At 41.7% G+C, this 18,581-nt stretch overlaps 1 protein-coding gene across 3 annotated transcripts in view; it reads left to right on the forward strand.

The window, feature by feature from the left end:
- The window catches only part of SOX5 (SRY-box transcription factor 5), an 857,385-nt gene that overhangs the window by 116,477 nt on the left and 722,327 nt on the right, over positions 1 to 18,581 (forward strand). Inside the window, exon 2 of one of the 3 annotated variants that reach the window (XM_050968460.1) lies at positions 15,054 to 15,140. The exons of the other annotated variants lie outside the window; for them this stretch is intronic. The gene's annotated coding sequence lies outside the window, so the exon portion shown is untranslated. The remainder of the gene's footprint in view (positions 1 to 15,053; positions 15,141 to 18,581) is intronic. 3 annotated transcript variants of the gene reach the window in all.

Below are 18,581 nucleotides of genomic sequence, written 5' to 3' on the forward strand. Positions count from 1 at the left end.
AGATGGGACCTCTGTGGACGGTTCAGGAACAGGGATGGGTCTGGAGGCTTGCCTGGCTTGGCTGCGTGTAACCATTCCCACCCTCTTGGCCCGCTTTACCTGGTTGGCCAAGTCTTCCTCCAGTAGCATGGGGATGGGATAATTGTCATAGACTGCAAAAGTCCACATTCTTGACCAGCCTTTGTACTGGAGAGGCAGTTCAGCTGTAGGTAAGTCTACAGCTTGTGACATGAAGGGGTAAATTGTCACTTGGGCCTTTGGGTTGATAAATTTGGGGTCCACTAAGGATTGGTGGATAGCTGACACTTGTGCCCCCGTGTCTCTCCGCGCGACAACCTTCTTTCTGCCCACTCTCAAAATTTCCCTTCACTCCGAGGGTATTTGAGAGGCATCTGGGCCTGGGGATCTTTGGAGTGATGGAGATATAATGAACTACACTCGGTTGGAGTTCTTGGGGCAGTTAGCCTTTATATGTCCCAGTTCATTACACTTGGAGCATCGCCCAGATGACTGGTCACTGGGCCGAGATGGGTTACTGGAGATTGGTGAGGTGAGAGAATAGGGCGTCGGCGGCTTTCCTTGGGTTGTAGGTGGGGTCTTGGGTTGTCCTCGGGTATAGGGTTTATTGTCGGTGTGCCCCCTGTAATATTCGCTCCCCTTGATAGTAGCTTTTTTCTTTTCTGCCACTCCTACCCATCTGGCTCCAATCTCCCCCGCCTCAGTTACCGTTTTGGGCTTCCCATCTAGGATGTACCTTTCTATTTCTTCAGGAACACCCTCTAAGAACTGCTCCAATTGTATTAGGAGGTGCATGTCGTCCAGAGATTTAACATTTGCTCCTGATACCCAGGCATTCCAATTCTTTGCAGTGTGGTAGGCGTGTCAGGTGAATGACACATCTGGTTTCCACCTTAGGGCTCTGAACTTCCGACGAGCATGCCCAGGTGTTAGCCCCATTCTGATTCTGGCCTTGGTTTGAAAAAGTTCATAATCGTTCATGTGTTCCTTAGGCATTTCAGCTGCCACCTCTGCTAGGGGTCCACTGAGCAGTGCCCTCAGCTCTATCATGTACTGGTCTTCAGAGATGCTGTACCCATGGCAGGTCCTTTCAAAATTTTCTAGCAAGGCCTCAGTGTCATCACCTGCCTTGTAGGTGGGAAATTTCCTGGGATGTGGAACAACAACTGGCGAAGGGTTGTTAGGGTTGGCTGTGGAATTCTGCTTAGCCTGCTCTAATTCCAGTTCATGCTTTCCCTCTCTTCCCTCTCTTTTTCCCTTATCTCCAGCTCTCTCCTGTGGGCAGCCTCTTTTTCTCTTTCTCTCAGCTCCATCTCTTTTTCTCCCAGTTCTATCTCTTTTTGTTTTATTTCTAGTTCTTTTTGTTTCTTTTCCATGTCTCGCTTATGGTCTGTGTCTTTGATTTGGTCCTCTTCATCCAGTTTTGCCCATTCCTTGGAACTCATACTTCCATCTTCCTTGTGCTGGGGCGCACTCTGCTGTTTACTGCTTGAAATGCTGCTTTTCTGTTGCCTTCTTCGGGTTGCTTAGCAACAGAGTCTTTTTTTTAAAGCTCCTTCTACCTAGCTATTCCCGACAGAGTTAGAAAGAAAGAAAAAAACCCATTCATTTGCAAATGTGTTTTGCTGGTGTATGATGACTCACAACTGGAGTCCCTTTGTTTAACAAAGATCCTTGTTAAACTTAATGTCTCTGCCTTCAGGCAGTCTCTCTGCACAACCAGAAAGGAGAGAAGGAAAATATTTTCTGGCTGTAGTTTTAAAAACCCTCTCTCCTGCTTACAAACAGCTAGCAGAGAGAAAAGAGAGAGAAAAAACCCTACTGGCTTTTGCTTCTAAACCCAGACCTCAGTCTGCCTGCAGATAGCTAGAAGGGAGAGATATAAAAGCCTCACTGGCTTTTGGATTCTATCTTATCTATCTATCCCAGACGCTGCACACCATGTCATGGCATAATTCCCCACTCTGAACCTTAGCATCCAAAAGATGGGGTACCAGCATGAATTCCTCTAAGTTCAATTACCAGTTTAGTACTTGTAGCGCTGCCACCAACCAGGAATTCCAGTGCCTGGTACACTCTGGTCCCCCCCAAAACCTTGCCCGGGGACCCCCAAGACCCAGTCCCTCTGGATCTTAACACAAGGAAAGTAAACCCTTTCCCTCACCATTGCCTCTCCCAGACTTCCCCTCGCTGGGTTACCCTGGAAGATCACTGTGATTCAAACTCCTTGAATCTTAAAACAGAGAGGAAAATCCACCTTCCCCCCTCCTTCTCTCTCCCCTTCCCAGACTCTCCGTGAGAGAGAAAGTAATCCTAACACAGAGAGAAAATTAACCTTTCTCTCCCCCTTCTCTCCTTTTTCCCCACCAATTCCCTGGTGGATCCAGACCCAGTCCCCTGGGGTCTCACCAGAATAAAAAAACAATCAGGTTCTTAAACAAGAAAAGCTTTTAATTTTTACTGTTTTTTCTTTCTTTTATTATCTTTGTAAATTTAAGATGGAATATGTTACAGGGTCTTTCAGCTATAGACAGTGGGAATACCCTCCCAGCCTAAGTATACAAGTACAAATTAAAATCCTTTCAGCAAAATACAAATTTGAACTCCTTCCAGCCAAATACACATTTGCAAATAAAGAAAACAAACATAAGCCTAACTTGCCTTATCTACCTAGTACCTACTATTCTGGACATACAAGAGCCTGTATCAGGGAGACTGGAGAGAAACCTGGTTGCACATCTGGTCACTCTCAGAACCCAGAGAGAACAACAACCAAACACTAACAGCACACACAAAAACTTCCCTCCCTTAAGATTTGAAAGTATCCTGTCCCCTGATTGGTCCTCTTGTCAGGTGACAGCCAGGCTCACTGAACTTGTTAACCCTTTACAGGCAAAAGAGATATGAAGTACTTCTGTTCTATTAACTCTTACTTATCTGTTTATGACAGCAGGAAATTTTATTCAACAGCTATCCTGCAGACTACCCTGCAGGACCTTTCTTTTGAGGGAACAGGGCTTTTTTCGTAGCTGACTGATGCACGGGTCAACGGCCTTAAAGACTCCCATGCCACCCTCTGTTTTTTGGGCCTTCACACCCCTCAGCAGGCTAGAAAGCCTTTCTGTCCCCTGCTGCCTCGGCCTCCGTTGAGGTCCTGAGTGTCCCCCAGTCCAGCTCCTACAGAAAGAAGGACAGAGACAAAGGATTTAAATGGTGTCACCCTTCATCTTCCCATTCCTCCGCCCAGCCTAGTTCTTCCAGAGGCTGAGGAAAACAGGAGCAGGCATTTTGAGGATGTGTCTGAGTACGGCACCCCAGTCACTTCCCAGGATCCATGCCTCATGCTCTTTTCTTAACTGCCAGTTTTCTGTTCGATTCAGGAGATCAACAGAGGCTCCCTGTCAGATGCTTTTCTGCTCCCTTGGTCAGGGATTCTGTTGTATGCCTTTAATCCAGTGCCACTACTTCAGAGTCCTCATGAAAATCGAGCAGGATGGGGTGAAGGCAATCCTCATAGCTCCAGCTTGGCCACACCAGCAGCCAATTGCTTATACACATCCTTATCTGAGTCAAACATGGGCTATTACACACTTTCCCAGCAGGCCCGGGATGATGCTGGCTTCGGTAGAGCAGTACTGCAAGCTGCTAGTGTGTGAACTCTGAGCTCACCTCCGAGGATACTGCTTGTGAGTCACCTAAAATGGAATTGATATGAGCAAGCACTCGAAGAAGAAAAAAGTTACCTACCTTTTCATAACTACTGTTCTTTGAGATGCGTTGCTCATGTCCATTCCATTACCTGCCCTCCTACCCCTCTCTCAGAGTAGCCAGCAAGAAGGAACTGAGAGGGCGTAGAGTGAGCAGTGCCTAATGTACCAACGCATGAATGCGACACTCGAGGGTGCTACAACTGACCCTATATGGATACTGCTAAGGCAAAAATCTCCAACGACTGTGCACATGGGTGTGCATACATCTAGAATGGAATGGACATGAGCAACACATCTTGAAGATCAAGTTACAAAACGGTACGTAATCATTTTTTAATGACGTGGAAGAAAACATAAAATCATCACTGATAAAGTTTGCAGATGACACACAAATTGGGGGAGTGGTAAATAATCCAGAGGACAAGTCACTGATACAGACTGATCTGGATCACTTTGTTAGCTGGGTGTAAGCAAACAATATGCATTTTAATAAATGTAAATATATACATTTAGGGACAAAGAATGTAGGCGATACTTACGGGTTGGGGAATTCTATCCTGGGAAGTAACAACTCTGAAAAAATATTTGGGGGTCCTGGTGAATAATCAGCTGAACATGAGCTCCCAATGCAATGCTGTGGTCAAAAGGGCTAATTCAATCCTTGGATGCTGAAACAGGGGAATCTCAACTAGGAGTAGAGAGGTTATTTTACCTCTGTATTTGGCACAGGTGTGACCACAGCTGGAATCCCGTGTCTGGTTCTACTGCCCACAGTTCAATAAGGATGTTGATAAATTGGACAAGGTTCAGAGAAGAGCCCTAATGTGAGAGATTTAGAAAATATGCCTTATAATGATAGATTCAAGGAACTCAATCTATTTAACTTAACAAAGACAAGGTTAAGGGATGGCTTGATTAAAGTCTATAATTACCTACATGGGGAACAAATATTTAATAATGGGCTCGTCAGTCCAACAGAGAAAATATAACACAATGCAGACTGGAAATAAGGAGGACATTTTTGGCAATGAGAGCAATTAACCATTGGAACAACTTAATAAAGGCAGCAGTGGATTCTCCATCACTGACCCTTTTTTTTTTTGAATCAAGACTGGATGTATGTCTAAAAGATCTGCTCTAAGAATTTTGGGAAAGTTGTATGGTTTGTGCTGTACAGGAGATCAGACTAGATGATCACATTGGTCCTTCCTGGCCTTGGAATCTATGTGATTCATACAAGGTCATACTGCAGGACAGTGGCAGATGTGGGAAATGAACCCATTTCTCTCAAGTCCCAGTATAGTGCCCTGTTCGCTGGATCATGCTACCTCTGTGAGACGGTGTCTTTTCATGTGAAATTTCTGAGCGCTCTTAACAGAGATTGAGTTCAGGCTGTGAAGCTTGGAACTGGGTTCAAGTTTGAACCTGAATGTTCCCAAGATTCCGTGTTTGCTTGTGGAGGGATGATGGGTGGAAGGACTCCAGTTTGGGCCCATTTATAATTCCTGGTTTGGTCTGGTTTATAAAAAATGAAACAAGATCTGGTTTCCTTTCCTCCCATCAGTGTTTGTGAAAGGCAAAACGCTCTGAGGGGCATGCAAATGATGAAAATGAAACCATTTACAATATTCCAAAATGTCTGAGTTTTGGTCAAAGGTTTGGGATGGTTCTTCCTTTATCAGAACTGGTTCATGCCTCCTCAGTTGTAACACTTGTGATATCAAGCCCCATTCTGCACCATCAAGGTCAGTGGGAGCAAGGCTTTCTCTGAATGCAGGAGAGTAACTTTCAGAAAATTAGCGGCAAAAAATAGAGGTTTAATGCATCGTTCATGCAATTCAGAGAGAAGGTGTCTTGGTGATCAGGGCTGAGATGAGGTTGTTGGTTGAACAAAAACTGGCATTCACGTTTCTCCTGCCTGGATTTTGATTTCTGGTGCTATAAATTTTTCCAGCATGATCATTTCCCTCTTCCCACCCACCACACAAAAAAATCACAAATGATTTCAATATACTTTAGTTAATTACTATATTACAAGCTCTAATTAAATGCTTGAAGTGCAAAATATGATGCCTAAGCCAAGAGGGACACATCCCCGTCCTTAAGTGGATGCATGTTCTTGTCAAGTTAATTTACCCACATTTTACTCACATGAAATATTTCTTATCTCTTGTTTCTTGACACACGTGACTGATAAATGTTTTAAAGGCACATTTAATGTTGATATTTTTGTCATCTGAAATAACAGTGACTTCAGTAATCCCTAGATTTTGCTTTACATAAAGCGACATGTTACATGATGGTGAACTCCCCAGATTTTACTGGAAGCCACACACTGGTAAAAATATATATTGCCTCAACTCTTGTCTTTGTGTGGTTCAGGCATATGCTTTTAATGTTTCAGCCATGTGCAACTCAGTTAAAACTAAAGAGTGTTAAATATTAAAACACATCTTAGAAATACCCTGGACATTCAGTATAGTTAGTGCTAATGTCCCTCTATTAACTATTTAGTTTTCCTGAAACCTTTAATGCACAGGATTTTTTTATTCTCTTCTATTTTTAAAAATCATGTCATTAGCAAGAGGATGTAGTGGAAGATAATCAAGAAAATTATCAAGCCTTTTGCAATTAAAAAAACATTAAACGGGTGTTTATGAAATTTTCTACCCTTGTTATGGAGCTCAAAATAGCTCCTCCATATTTTAAACCTTGCTTTCAGTTTTTCAGTTTCAAATCCCTTTGTTATGCATGCAGACAAATGTTGATCATAACCAAATCAGCTTCATGCTTGGTGGAAGCTGACTATTCAGTGACTAGTAATGCTATTTTCACATTTAATGAACTGGGAATTTTCATTTTACTTCTCTTTAAATATAGTTTCATTATACCTGAGTTCTTCATAAGCTTTGAGTGTTTTCAAAATAGTGACAGTAAAATTCACGAGATAGGACTTTGGTTTTGGCTTCATCACTCATGAGTGATATGGCTGTCCCAAATGTGTGCGATTAATGCTCTGTATTATCCCACATCATCATGTATTCTCTCTTTGACTCCGATTCAAAGTACTTCAGTGCATGCCTGACTTTAAGCGCATGAGTAATAGAAGTCCATGTCAGTAGTCACATGCTGTAAGTTAGGCACATTCTTAAGAATCTTGCTGAACTCGGGACTTATATACCCAGTTAAACTTCTAGTGCAACAGTTACAGTATTGCATTGTATTGCAACAAACAGATGAATTTATGGATGTACCCATTTGTACACTGTAATTTTGAATCTTCATTTGGAAATGGTACAAGGAAACAGTGCAAAGCAGAAAAGCTTGGGTATGCCCATGATTAGCAGGAGGAAATACGTTCATAGTCTCAGAACAGAGCATCTCAGATTTGGTTTAAAAAAAAAAAGTCATATAATTTGACTCTGACCTTTAACTTTTAATACAAGTTATAAGTAAGCTTTTAAGCTGTGGACTTAAATTGCTGTTCAAAGCTGCCAGAAACTGATTTGTCCATTTCATGATGGTACAAAGTGCTGACCAAAGCATCAATGAGAATTTTGTATAATATAGGGGGTTTTGGGGCTTTTTTTTTTTTTTTTTTTACACTGACTAATTTTACTCTTTTTACTTGTACTGTTATCTGTGCAAGTTCTAGCATTAATTGTAAGGTTTATTCTACACACGTCAGTCTAAAATACAAGTGTAACCTATGAAGATAATGTTGGCAAGAATATCTTTTTATTATACAATGCATTTCTTCACAAACTATGTTTCAGGCTATTGGCCAAACAGGCTTACTTTATTCAAATGAGTAGACCACTGAAGTTGATGGTACTTCTCCAGGATTTGGGAAACCATTTGCAAATTAGGGAACACGATCTTTTGCCCAAGGAATTTGGGGATAAACCTCTTTTCTTATTAAAAAAAAAAGTGTCAGTGGCTCTGCAAAGACAAAATTAAAAAAAATCTGTTTATAAATTTTGCTGTTTTCTTACTCTTTGCACTTTCCTCAGCTTGGAGAAGGAATTACACTCTTTTTCTAGTCAGTTTCTCATGCATGAAAGGAAATTAAAATAAAAGGTATATTATTTCTCTTTCTTTGGGCCAGATCTTTAGCTGGTGTAAATCAGCAAAACTCCACTGACTTCATGAGAGCAATTCTGCCCAGTCTCAACTTTTGCAAGGAATCCGTCGCCTTTCACATTTGTATTTTATTTTATTTTTGAACCACTTGAAATAAGATGTTTCAACATCTTACCAACTTTTTTTTTTGGTTTTTGCTAATCCATTGTTCTCTATTCTAGGGGGAGCAGTTCACATGAAGTTCCTCTTCTAAATGGAGATGTATGATTGGACAAATTGTTTCAACACTTGCTTGCAAGGCTAATAAAAAGAGGAGGCTGTAGTGCAAATTACACTTGCAAATGCTTTCTAAAAAGCTAATAACATTTCCCCCACCACCCCAAAGGACAGTCTCCTACCATAAGGAGAGTTTCTCTTTCATGTTCATTTGCCACCTAGATTTATAAAATGATCCCAAATCCTTGTATAGACTGAGGGATTGCATCTTTCAACTGCTGAATTGGAAAAGCTATTAATGGAAGAGTGAACTTTTCATGTTCTGTCAGATTGGGTCAGGGTGGTATAAACTTGACCCACCAAGTTCTGGTGTAAGAAGGAAGACTTTCTTTCTTTTCTGTTGATAATTTTCATAGTGAAAGCCACAAGGTTTTCTTTTTTAAAGCATAAAAAGAAATGATAAAAATATACGAAAAAATTATTAGCATATTCGCTGCTTTATGGTTTTTTTAAGTAGATAATCTGCTTTCTGTGGAATGTGGTATAATTTGAATTTTTTCAAGCACACAACTATTAGGCAAATAATTCAAAGCATTGTGATCTTCAGAATACGGTCTGCACAATCCACAGTGGAGCTTGTACTCCCTGCAGGCATGTATGCATGGCCAGAAGACAGTTCTTCCCTGTTGGCATGTGATATTTTGCTGTCCCATGATTTCTCGGGTAATCTAAAGGCAATCCTGCAACCTTCATTTGTGTTTAGTCTCACTGAAATCAAAAGCTGCAGTGTCTAGCCCCAAAGAACAGCAACTTGCGTTTCTATGCCCAGCAGTAGTTCTAGATGATTTCTGCATATTGTTTCTTTCCCATTTACCATACTCTACCCTGTGTTTTGTTACTGGAATCCGATATGACCCAATGGCTAGAAGGGACTGTAAAAGGGTATTAGAGAGACAAATGCTATGTCTACACTGCAATGTAAGCCCAAGGTTCAAACTCAAGCCTAACCTATCTTCCATCTGTACACATATTGCATTAAATCAGGGCTCAGACCCAGAGTTCGAGGATCCCACAGGAAGTGGAGGGTCTGAACCTGAGTCAAGCTGGGAGACAGGATCCAAGCCCTATTGCTTTCCAGCATAGACACAGCCCCACTAGACTCATGTTCTGGGATTCTGCCAAAAGTATTCCACAATCCCATAGTCTGACTTTCTTTGTCCTCTGGACAGTCAAGTTTGGTGGACAGTGAAATTTCCCACACTGCACCATGATGAAAGGGTAGAGCAGCCACGTTTTGGGAGAGTGCTCAGTTGGGATCCAGGATTCAACAATTCCTAACCTGGGGTTACAAATGAGTGTAGATGGTCAAGCCCTAAGTTAGCAAACCTAAGGTCTGCTAAGATGAGTTCTACTAACAGTGGGCTTACGCTGCAGTGTAGATATACCCAAAGAGACTAAGGGCCAGAGACTGGGCCCTGCTACAAGTCCTTTGTACCACTCTAGTGACACAAAGGAGCTGTAATGCTGTGTCAACCATATGGTGGAGAATGTCCCCATCATGGAGGAATTCTTGGTGATATAGAGATACTGTAGCTCCTGCTACAGTGTGATCCTAAGAGCCCCTTTATGCCAGCTGGCAAAGGCCACACCCAACACACTGTTGTCAGAATATTTAGCCAAACAGGTATCCCTTTTTAAACGTCCTACCTAGGAGTGTGATGAGGGGGAAAGGGAGCAAGGCCAAGATGTTCCTGTGCACCCATGGTCTCTGGCTGCTGAAACAGCCTCTTGGGAGCCATACGTACAGCAGCCAAGGTAGTTTGTACCTGGGACTGGGATGGGCTTGAGATTGGGGGAGCATTAACAATATGATGTAAAGCCACCCTGCTAAACTGTATAAAATACAGCTCTGAAGCAATCCACAATTGAGGCTTGAGGACGGCATTAGTATTGTGATTATATTTTTTTAGTAGATGCTTAAGTAGAATGGCAGCTAATCACAAATGCTTGGTGTAGCTATGTATTCAGAGTAGCACCAGATCCACTGAAACTTTTTTTCACCATCTGTGGGTGATTAAGTGCAATTGATCAGCCTAGCCATACTAATGTTCATACTCTGCAGGATCAGACCATCACCACCTGTACTCCAAAGCAGCCCTCTGGTGAGAATTCTTGTTCATCCCTAGGAGGGTGTGTGTGTAAGTGAGAGAGAGAGAGATTCATGCCCTATTAGGTCTTAGTCATCCCCTACTCATCATGAAAACCTCAATTACTGTTATACAACTCTGAGGTTAAAACCTGAACACAGCACTTCCCAGGCTTGAAAGCTAAGTACCCCCTTCAAGAATATGAACGCCTGACACACCTACCATGTATTGTTCAAAGGGCTACACACCTAATTTTTATGTATCTTCTACACCTGTAGCTGGTATCTTCAGGACATACAGCATGCTTTGGGATATGCTGCCCTGAGGAGAAGGGGGGAAGGTTCGCTACTTCATTGTGAACTGGGTGTTCCACTGCATCTTGTCATGCAGTAATTAATGTCTCTGCTACTGAGGCCATGGCTACACTGGCGCTTTACAGCGCTGCAACTTTCGTGCTCGGGTGTGAAAAAAACACCCCCCTGAGCACTGCAAGATACAGCACTGTAAAGTCTCAGTGTAAACAGTGCCGCAGCGCTGGGAGCGCGGCTCCCAGCACTGCAAGCTACACCCGTAGAGGATGTGGAGTACGTGCAGCACTGGGAGAGCTCTCTCCCAGCGCTGGCGCTGTGACCACACACGAAACTTCAAAGTGCTGCCGCGGCAGCGCTTTGAAGTGCAAGTGTAGCCATACCCACAGTGATTTGGAGGTGAACGTGGCCAGATGAAAGAGAAATTTTCTTGGCAGTGCATTGCTGCAGGGTTAAAAAGGGAACAAGTTTGGGTAATAGTGAAGGTGAGATAAGCAACATACGTGCAAAGAAAGGACAGTGTCACCCAAATGAAGGGCCGAGGTGTAGTCTTTATCTGAGATTGGATGTAGAATTTGGAGGTTCCCAATCGAGATGGATGTTTGGCTACCCCATATCTCCTCCTACTTGCTAACTATGATTTCTCTGTTTCGCAGGGAAGTATAGTACCCCAAGGTTATTCTTCCTGCAGTGATATTGCAGCACAAGAAAACCTGATTGGCTGGCACTGTGATGACAGCATTTCTGGGCAGAGCACAGTAGTGATTAATTGACATTTGAGTATTACTGGTGTGACATTTGGTCTGGCTGGTGGCAGCTTATCAGCTTCATTTCTAACATTTAAGTACATTGATATAAATAAACAGGAGGCTTTCACAAAAATTTAAACAATAGCAACTGATGTGAATTTCCATCTTGTCAAAACCATTTCTTCATTTAGTGAGGTAGGTGCTAAAATGACAGCCAGCAGACTGAATTCCTAGCTTGATACGCAGAGTAGCTAGAGCATCATCAGAGGTGATAGACGCTTCCCCTACCGTGTCCAACCAAAGTACCTCAACCCAGACTGTATGACACCACTTCAAGAAGTGAGTTCCCTCTGCCCTCCACCTTAGTCCTTAGCCCCTCTACTGAGACTGTGAAACAGACTAATGGAATTTGTGATCTGGACATTCCGAAGTGGGTTTAGACCATCCACTTGTGTCGCATTGGTTGCCAAACAGCTCTCAGATGGTAACATCTTTCAGTCGTTTTCAGCCTGGCTTGGATTTGAAACAGCAAAGCATAGAAGATACAGGTGAAAAGCACTGTCTTCACCATGCATACACTGAGCGAGACTGAAAATCATTGCAAAAAACAGCTGCTTTTCCCTCTCTCTCTCAACTATTTATGATATCCTTTTGAAGCGTAACCCGTGCAGCCCTGTGGAGCCAGTCCTGCCTCTTCTATTTCCTTTCTACTGTTAATCTGGTAACTGACCACTTATCGTACTTATTATCTTTGTAATTGAAACTGTGAAAGCCTGTGGCAGGTAGCAGGCAGATGGTCTCTGTAGTGCTGTCTCTGATGCTCTATGCCTCAACCCATAAAGCACAACCCTCCCCCAACCCCAGGAACAACAACAACCCCAAACAAAAACTAACATCAAAATCCTGGTGCTCGAAAACATTGCTTATGACCAACACTCAGCATGGGGGTCGTTGCAACAGATTTTAACATATGTGCTTTAGGCCTCTTGGCACACTCCCTCTTGGGAAGAGGGGAGGGAGCATGCCCCCAAGCAGTTGGCTGGCTTTGCTTGTTTCTATAGCAGCCTGAAGGAGAAAAATCATGTTTAAACACTAATATAGTAAAACAAAACAAAAACCTAACAATTACAGGAAAAGGGGTTTTAGTGTCATTCATAATAATAATAGGGAAATTGCATTAAAGATGAATGAGTGTATATTGGAATAATGTTGTTTTAAGGTATGTAACATTAAAAGGTACTGAATGGAATATTCGCTGTTTTGGAGGAATAGTAATAATGAGATTCCTGTCACCTAATCTTACAATAATTGGGTTATTACTATGCAAATTAAGGTATTACTTTAAAAAAAATGAGGTAAGACAGATCCTTGAGGCAGTCATTTATCTATCCTTAAAGCTACACTGTCAATTCTCTTTAGGCTGAAGATCTTTTTTAAACAATTTGGAGATGCTAATTTCATTATTTTTTCACCCACTTTTCCATTAGAATATATTTTAGTTTTCCCAGGTTGCAAATCAGTAGTGGCTGAGTTTGTACATTTGTAGTCTCTTGTGGAATCCTGTAGGAATAATTAGACCAAATAGCTATGGTTATTATCTTTTTTCCTCGTTCCTTTAAATAAAATAATGGTTTGTGTACCCTGCTAGAGATTTGTATTGAAGGACTAGGGAGGGAGGGGAGAGTTAGATAAATCAGTGAATTTAACCTTGTTTTTTGTTATTGCATTGTCCAACAGCTGCTTATAGATTTCTTGATTTTTATTAGTTATTAGAAAGTATTTGCTGATTAATTATTGGCCTGTTGATCATTTGTGAGGAGTCCGTTGCAAAATTTGAAGTTTGAGTTCTGTTTGGTCAGCTTTGATTGGACACACAAGTTACATACCATTGTTTTTGTGTCCCTGGTAAGGATAATACTTAGGATCAGATTTCCAGTGTAAATACTCATGTTTGAGTTTAAAATGTGCTTTCTCTATAAGGTCTAATATTTGCTTAAAACTTGATGTGAATATTCCTTAGTACTATCATGTTAAAATATGTATGGAAAGCAAAAAGAAGGGCACAAACACAGCCATAAGTGAACTCAGTTTGCATGAATATTCACAGAGAGGTCTTTTCCATATGTGCCTAGACCCTCCTTACTTACTGTCTCCATTACTTCAATCTACCCCATGTGCTGATTTCCCAAATGTTCCCTTATCCAAGCTCTAGACCTTGTAAAACTAAAGTCTGAGAGGTGCTGAGTGCTTACAACTCCTATAGAACATAGAGTTAACTGACCGCCACTGTCATGCCATTCCCTTTGGAACATAGGACAAGATCTGCCTTCTGGACTTTGATGTAATTATACAACCTTATTCCATCCCATGCCTCTCTTATCACCACATAATCCCTTGTCACGGGTAACTGGCCCACTGGCAGAGTCCAGTGCACCTGGACTTATTCCTTGATGCCCAATGGGGCTTTAGAGAGGGCACCTTGGCCTTATAAAGGGAGTTGTTGACAGAGGCCTGCAAACATTGCAGGGAGTAAGAAAGCTCCTACAGGGCCCTGAGTCAGCAGGGGGAAGACTCCACAGGTTTCCCCCTCTGGAGAAGGCCAAACTCCAGCCAAAAGGTGCTAGGAGACAGGAAGACAGACCCAAAGGGAGTAGGGGCTGGGGCCCAGCTCAAACTGGGATGAAGACTTCGTAGGTTTGAGTTCTGCTTTACAAGGTTTTGTGCAGGACTTAATAACTTGGACTGCAGAAGGGGAATGTTTTGAATATCTGGCCTGTGTAGAGTTTTTAAGGGGCCCTGAGTCAAAGAGAAACAGAGGCAGGCCTCAGCACAGCCACTCTGGTCAGCAGGGTGTGGAGGTCTACAGGGCAGATGTGCCATTTGAAAGTCCTCTCATCAGCTGGCTCTGAATCTTGGTTCCTTAATCCTTGGTTCACCTCTCCACCGCTGTCTCCAGTCTAACTCTTATCCCTGCTCCTGGAACCTCATTTTGCTGTTGGTTGTAACCTTTTCAAATCCTTTCTAAAAATGCACCATGTAAGTGCCTACAGAGAGAGGTGGGTTTTGGGAATGAGCACAGGAGTTCCCATCCCATTCCTGACACTGACTTCCTCTGGCTTTGGGCAAGTGACTTAATCTCTCCTTCTCATTTCCCTCCTTGAATACAACTGTAATATTAATATGTATAGTACGTACCTACCTCAGCCCTCAGATCTCTCACTGCCCCTATCTCAGAGGTGATATTTACATAGCTACCTTACGGGGTGTAATAAAGTTGAATTAACTAGTCAGATAAAGTACATAAAAGTTTTTAAAGTGCTTTGTTTTTATTAATTAAAACACTATCTTTATTAATAATGCTAAGTTGTTACCTTGTTAAGGTACTTTTGTAACCCTCTGTATTTTTCAATAGACTGTGAAGCCTTTTGTGCAACACTTGTCCTATGAAAGCTGCTATGCAGAAATAAAAACAGCAGTTGTGAATATTCTGAGAGGAGAGGGAAAGAAGCCCCTTTATTTGTGTGAAGTAAGGTACTGCCAACCCATTTCTCTGTGTCACTGGAGCTCCCTGGGACACGGAGCTTTCAAAAGTGCTCTCAGAAAGGAAAGCCAGGTGAAGGCTTTGAACTGCCATGGTGTCTCTGAACATAAAAACAATTAACCACAAATATCACCAGCTTTTAAGTACAAACTGTAGATGTTAAGATTAATGTATTAAAATATTCATATCTTATAGTACTAGAAATGTGATTTTGTGCTTATTGTATTCATTCTCAGAACACCCCTGTGAGATAGGAAATTACTGTTATCCTCATTTTACAGATGGGGAACTGAGAGACTAAGTGACTTGCCCAGACAGGAAGTCTGTGGTGGAACAGAGAATTGAATCTTGGGTCTCCGGAGTCTCAGGTTAGTCCCCTAACCACTGCGCCATCCTTCCTCTCAAAAATGAAAGCTGTGCACTTCTGAAGGTGCGTGAGAGTGAAATCTGTGCTAACAGTTAGCTGCTAAAATGTCAATCTTCCATATTAATTGTGCCAGGATACTCCCACTTGTTACAAAAGCCATTGGCTCTTATTAACAGTTTCTATTGTTCTTGGTGTACTGATTTTTCCTTAAGTACTCTGTAACTAACTGAGCCTCTGACCTCACAGTTCATATTCAATCCTGATTATAGCAATCAAGAAAAATCTATCTATATAGCTGGGTGCACCTGAACTAAATAGTTGCGGTCTTGGCTTATTTCCAAACCACGAAAGCAACCTGTGTAACATATTCACCACAATGGAGATCAACAGGATGTCCTGAGGGAAGATGTGCCTGATCTCTTTCTAGCAGGAGTAATATAAAATGGGTACAGAAGCCTGAACTGTCTTGTTTCCCTTAATGAGGGGCATGAGTAGGGATGGGTGAACTGGTTCCAGTAAAATAAAATCTAAGTTACACCTTTTCCCAGAATTCACACTGAAAATGTCTGAAGCTCAAACAAGTTAAATTATTTTATTTTTTCACTGTTTCAGTTTTGTTCATGTGTATGTTGATGGGACAAAACTCAAGTGATAGTGCCAGGAACTTTTGCAAGAAATTTGCAAGATTTCTAACCTGACTGGAAGTAAGGAGGACTGGAAATCTCACGAGAATGTCTGTTCTTTTGAGATTCTAGCCCACTTTTTCCAGAATGAAAAGTTTTAGACCAATTAGATAAGCTTCACATAAGCATCTTAATTTTTTTGTGTGCCCATCTGAACAAATCCTCTGAGCCTTTTTGAGTTTGTCCTTCCCTAGTAATGAGTGCAGGCTGAGAGGAGAATAGGCTCTTAAGAAAACTATGAAATATAATATCTTTGATCCTTGAGCAAAATTTCCTTTAAAAAGGAATTATTTTAACCTGAAATTTCAGCAACTGCCTACTGCATTTTTATAAGTACTACCAGTACACTCGATGCTGTGCTAAACATAGGGGAAGCCATGGTTACAGTTTAAGTTAGACAGAAACAGCTCAGACATAAAATGTGTGCATGTGCCACAGCATGTACCAAAAGCAGCTACATCATGTTGTCACATCTTTGGAGTGCTGGCACTTCAAAAGAAACTCCAAGGCATCCCACTGCAGCATTGATTGATGGGTTTACAAAATATAAAACAAAGATAATTTCCCTTCATTATCAAAGGGCCATCATTACTCTGACCTGGGCCTAAGTTTCTTAGAGCCCGCTACAAAATAAGAAATGTGGAGGTAGAGGGACATCATTCAACTCCTGTCCTACTGAGTTACTGTCAATTTCCTGTATCAGCTCCTGCGGTATCCTCTTTACCTGTGACTCCAAAGCTGCCCAGCTCCCCAAATATTCCTCTCTCCTCTCCGTGGGCCTTGGTGAACTGATCTACATACATCAGGAAATCATCAAAGTGAATTTTTTCAAGGCAGAGAGGAAAGCAGGAGCAGTTAGGGAATGTAATTGTTGCTGCTACTGACTGCTGGCACCAGAGTGATGAGTCCAGAGAAGGGGAATCAGTAATCTGGCTAACAGGGTGGGATGTGAGAGTGAGAAAAAGAGAGGTGAGGGGCCCTACATGGCCATCTAGGTTGCATAGGAGTATGCTTCACTGCTTCTGCTTACTGAAAATAGAATTTACTGTTGGCCTCTTAGACTTATTAGTTACCACGTGCTAACCACTGTTGGCTACGAGTTTTAACTTTTGGTTTTGATCCATTACTGTAACAAATGAACTTTGTCAGAAATCTTAACATCTGGATGGGAGGGAACACATTTTATTTTTAATGTTAAAAGCCGTGAAAGCTTTTCTAAAACAGCTGTAGAAGAGTTTACATACTGAGCCCACAAAAGCACTTTGTGATCTTTTCTAATGCCTTTGGGTTTAGCTGAAGCTCTTTTTTGAAAAACAAAACTATATTATGGTTTTAAAAAAGGGAAAAACAAAAAGAAAGGACACTGCCCCACCAGCTAGAACTTTTGTAGGGCACCATGTCCAAAGTCAGAAAAGAAAAGATTTAAACAATTTTAGATTATGCGAGACAGTCTGAGATGTGATTTTTGGCTTAGAAATGGATTGGGAGTGAGACTCAGGAGTCATCAGCACAGAGGTGGCAAATTGAAGCCATCATTCCACAATGATGTGAAAATACAGAAAGTTTACGGTGGGTATAATTGCTCAGATACCATGGGGATGGGGACATTAAATATATCGTGTTTTTAAAGAACCCAGCAAGCAGTAAGAGCACAGTAACATCTGTGGTGGTGGTGTTGGGGGACCCTGTAATTATTGGGATACATTTAAAATTGACTCAATACCAAGATGAGATGCAGTGCTAAAGAATAGCTGATTTTTATCTTAGTTAATTTTGTTTGAATTCCTTTTCAAACTTTGCCATCTTTGTCCCTCTCTCTCTCTCTCTCTCACTGGTGGCTGTTTGTGCCCTTCAGGCTGGTGGCAGGCAGATGGCTCTCTCTACAAATAATGTTCAGTGCTGTTCTGTCAGTTGACCACTAAGCAGTGTTGTAACAGAAGGGCAGTTGAACACACTGTGTGCAAAACATTAACGTATTTGGCCTCTACTGGCATGGGGCTCAGGAATCTGAGTTGGCTTATGAACCTGGTTTTCGCAGGGGATAGTGCAACAGACTTGCTGAGCTACCAGGTCAGCTGTTAAAAGCTAATTTTTAAGTGGATTCAGATCTCTGTCCATATGCAGATAACATTTAAGTGGAAGTAATTTAGACATTTAATCAGACAAAAATCCATGCTACAAAAACAAATGAAGGTCTTATTATAGATTCGTGGTGCTGTGATTTTGTGTCTGTTCAAGGATAATAATAAAGGGATATATTTCAAATAAAAGAGATGTGTAAAGGAACAAATATTGGTGGCTTTAAGCCTGAATAAATGACACTCTGTTATTTAATTATAGTGTCTGAATATAAATTGGTAGCATGGAACAATGTCCTTCCAGCTTCAGATGTGGGAGATTCCATAAAAGTGAAAGTGCACCTCTCTGTTTCACCTCGTTACATTCTGGGAAATGACCTGGTCAGGACTTTGTCTCCAAGGACATAGAGAGAAGAAGTTGGAGTTAGAGCTGTGTGACATTGTAGTTTTGGGGAAATGCTTCACGTTGATGGGGGCCTTCAACAAGCTTCCGAGGGCCCTCAGTTCCTCCACTTCACAAAATTTGGCATTTCACTTACAGGGGTCATGCAGATCTTTACTTCAGTTTCATGTTGTGTGGATTCAAATCCCTTGAGTTTCCTTTTGAGTTCAGGGTCTGAACAGGCCTCAAAACACAAAGCGAAACTCTGCTGAAACAACCACATTTTGCATAGTTTCCAC

Source organism: Gopherus flavomarginatus, chromosome 1, assembly GCF_025201925.1.
Source record: "Gopherus flavomarginatus isolate rGopFla2 chromosome 1, rGopFla2.mat.asm, whole genome shotgun sequence".
Classification (NCBI taxonomy): domain Eukaryota; kingdom Metazoa; phylum Chordata; order Testudines; family Testudinidae; genus Gopherus; species Gopherus flavomarginatus.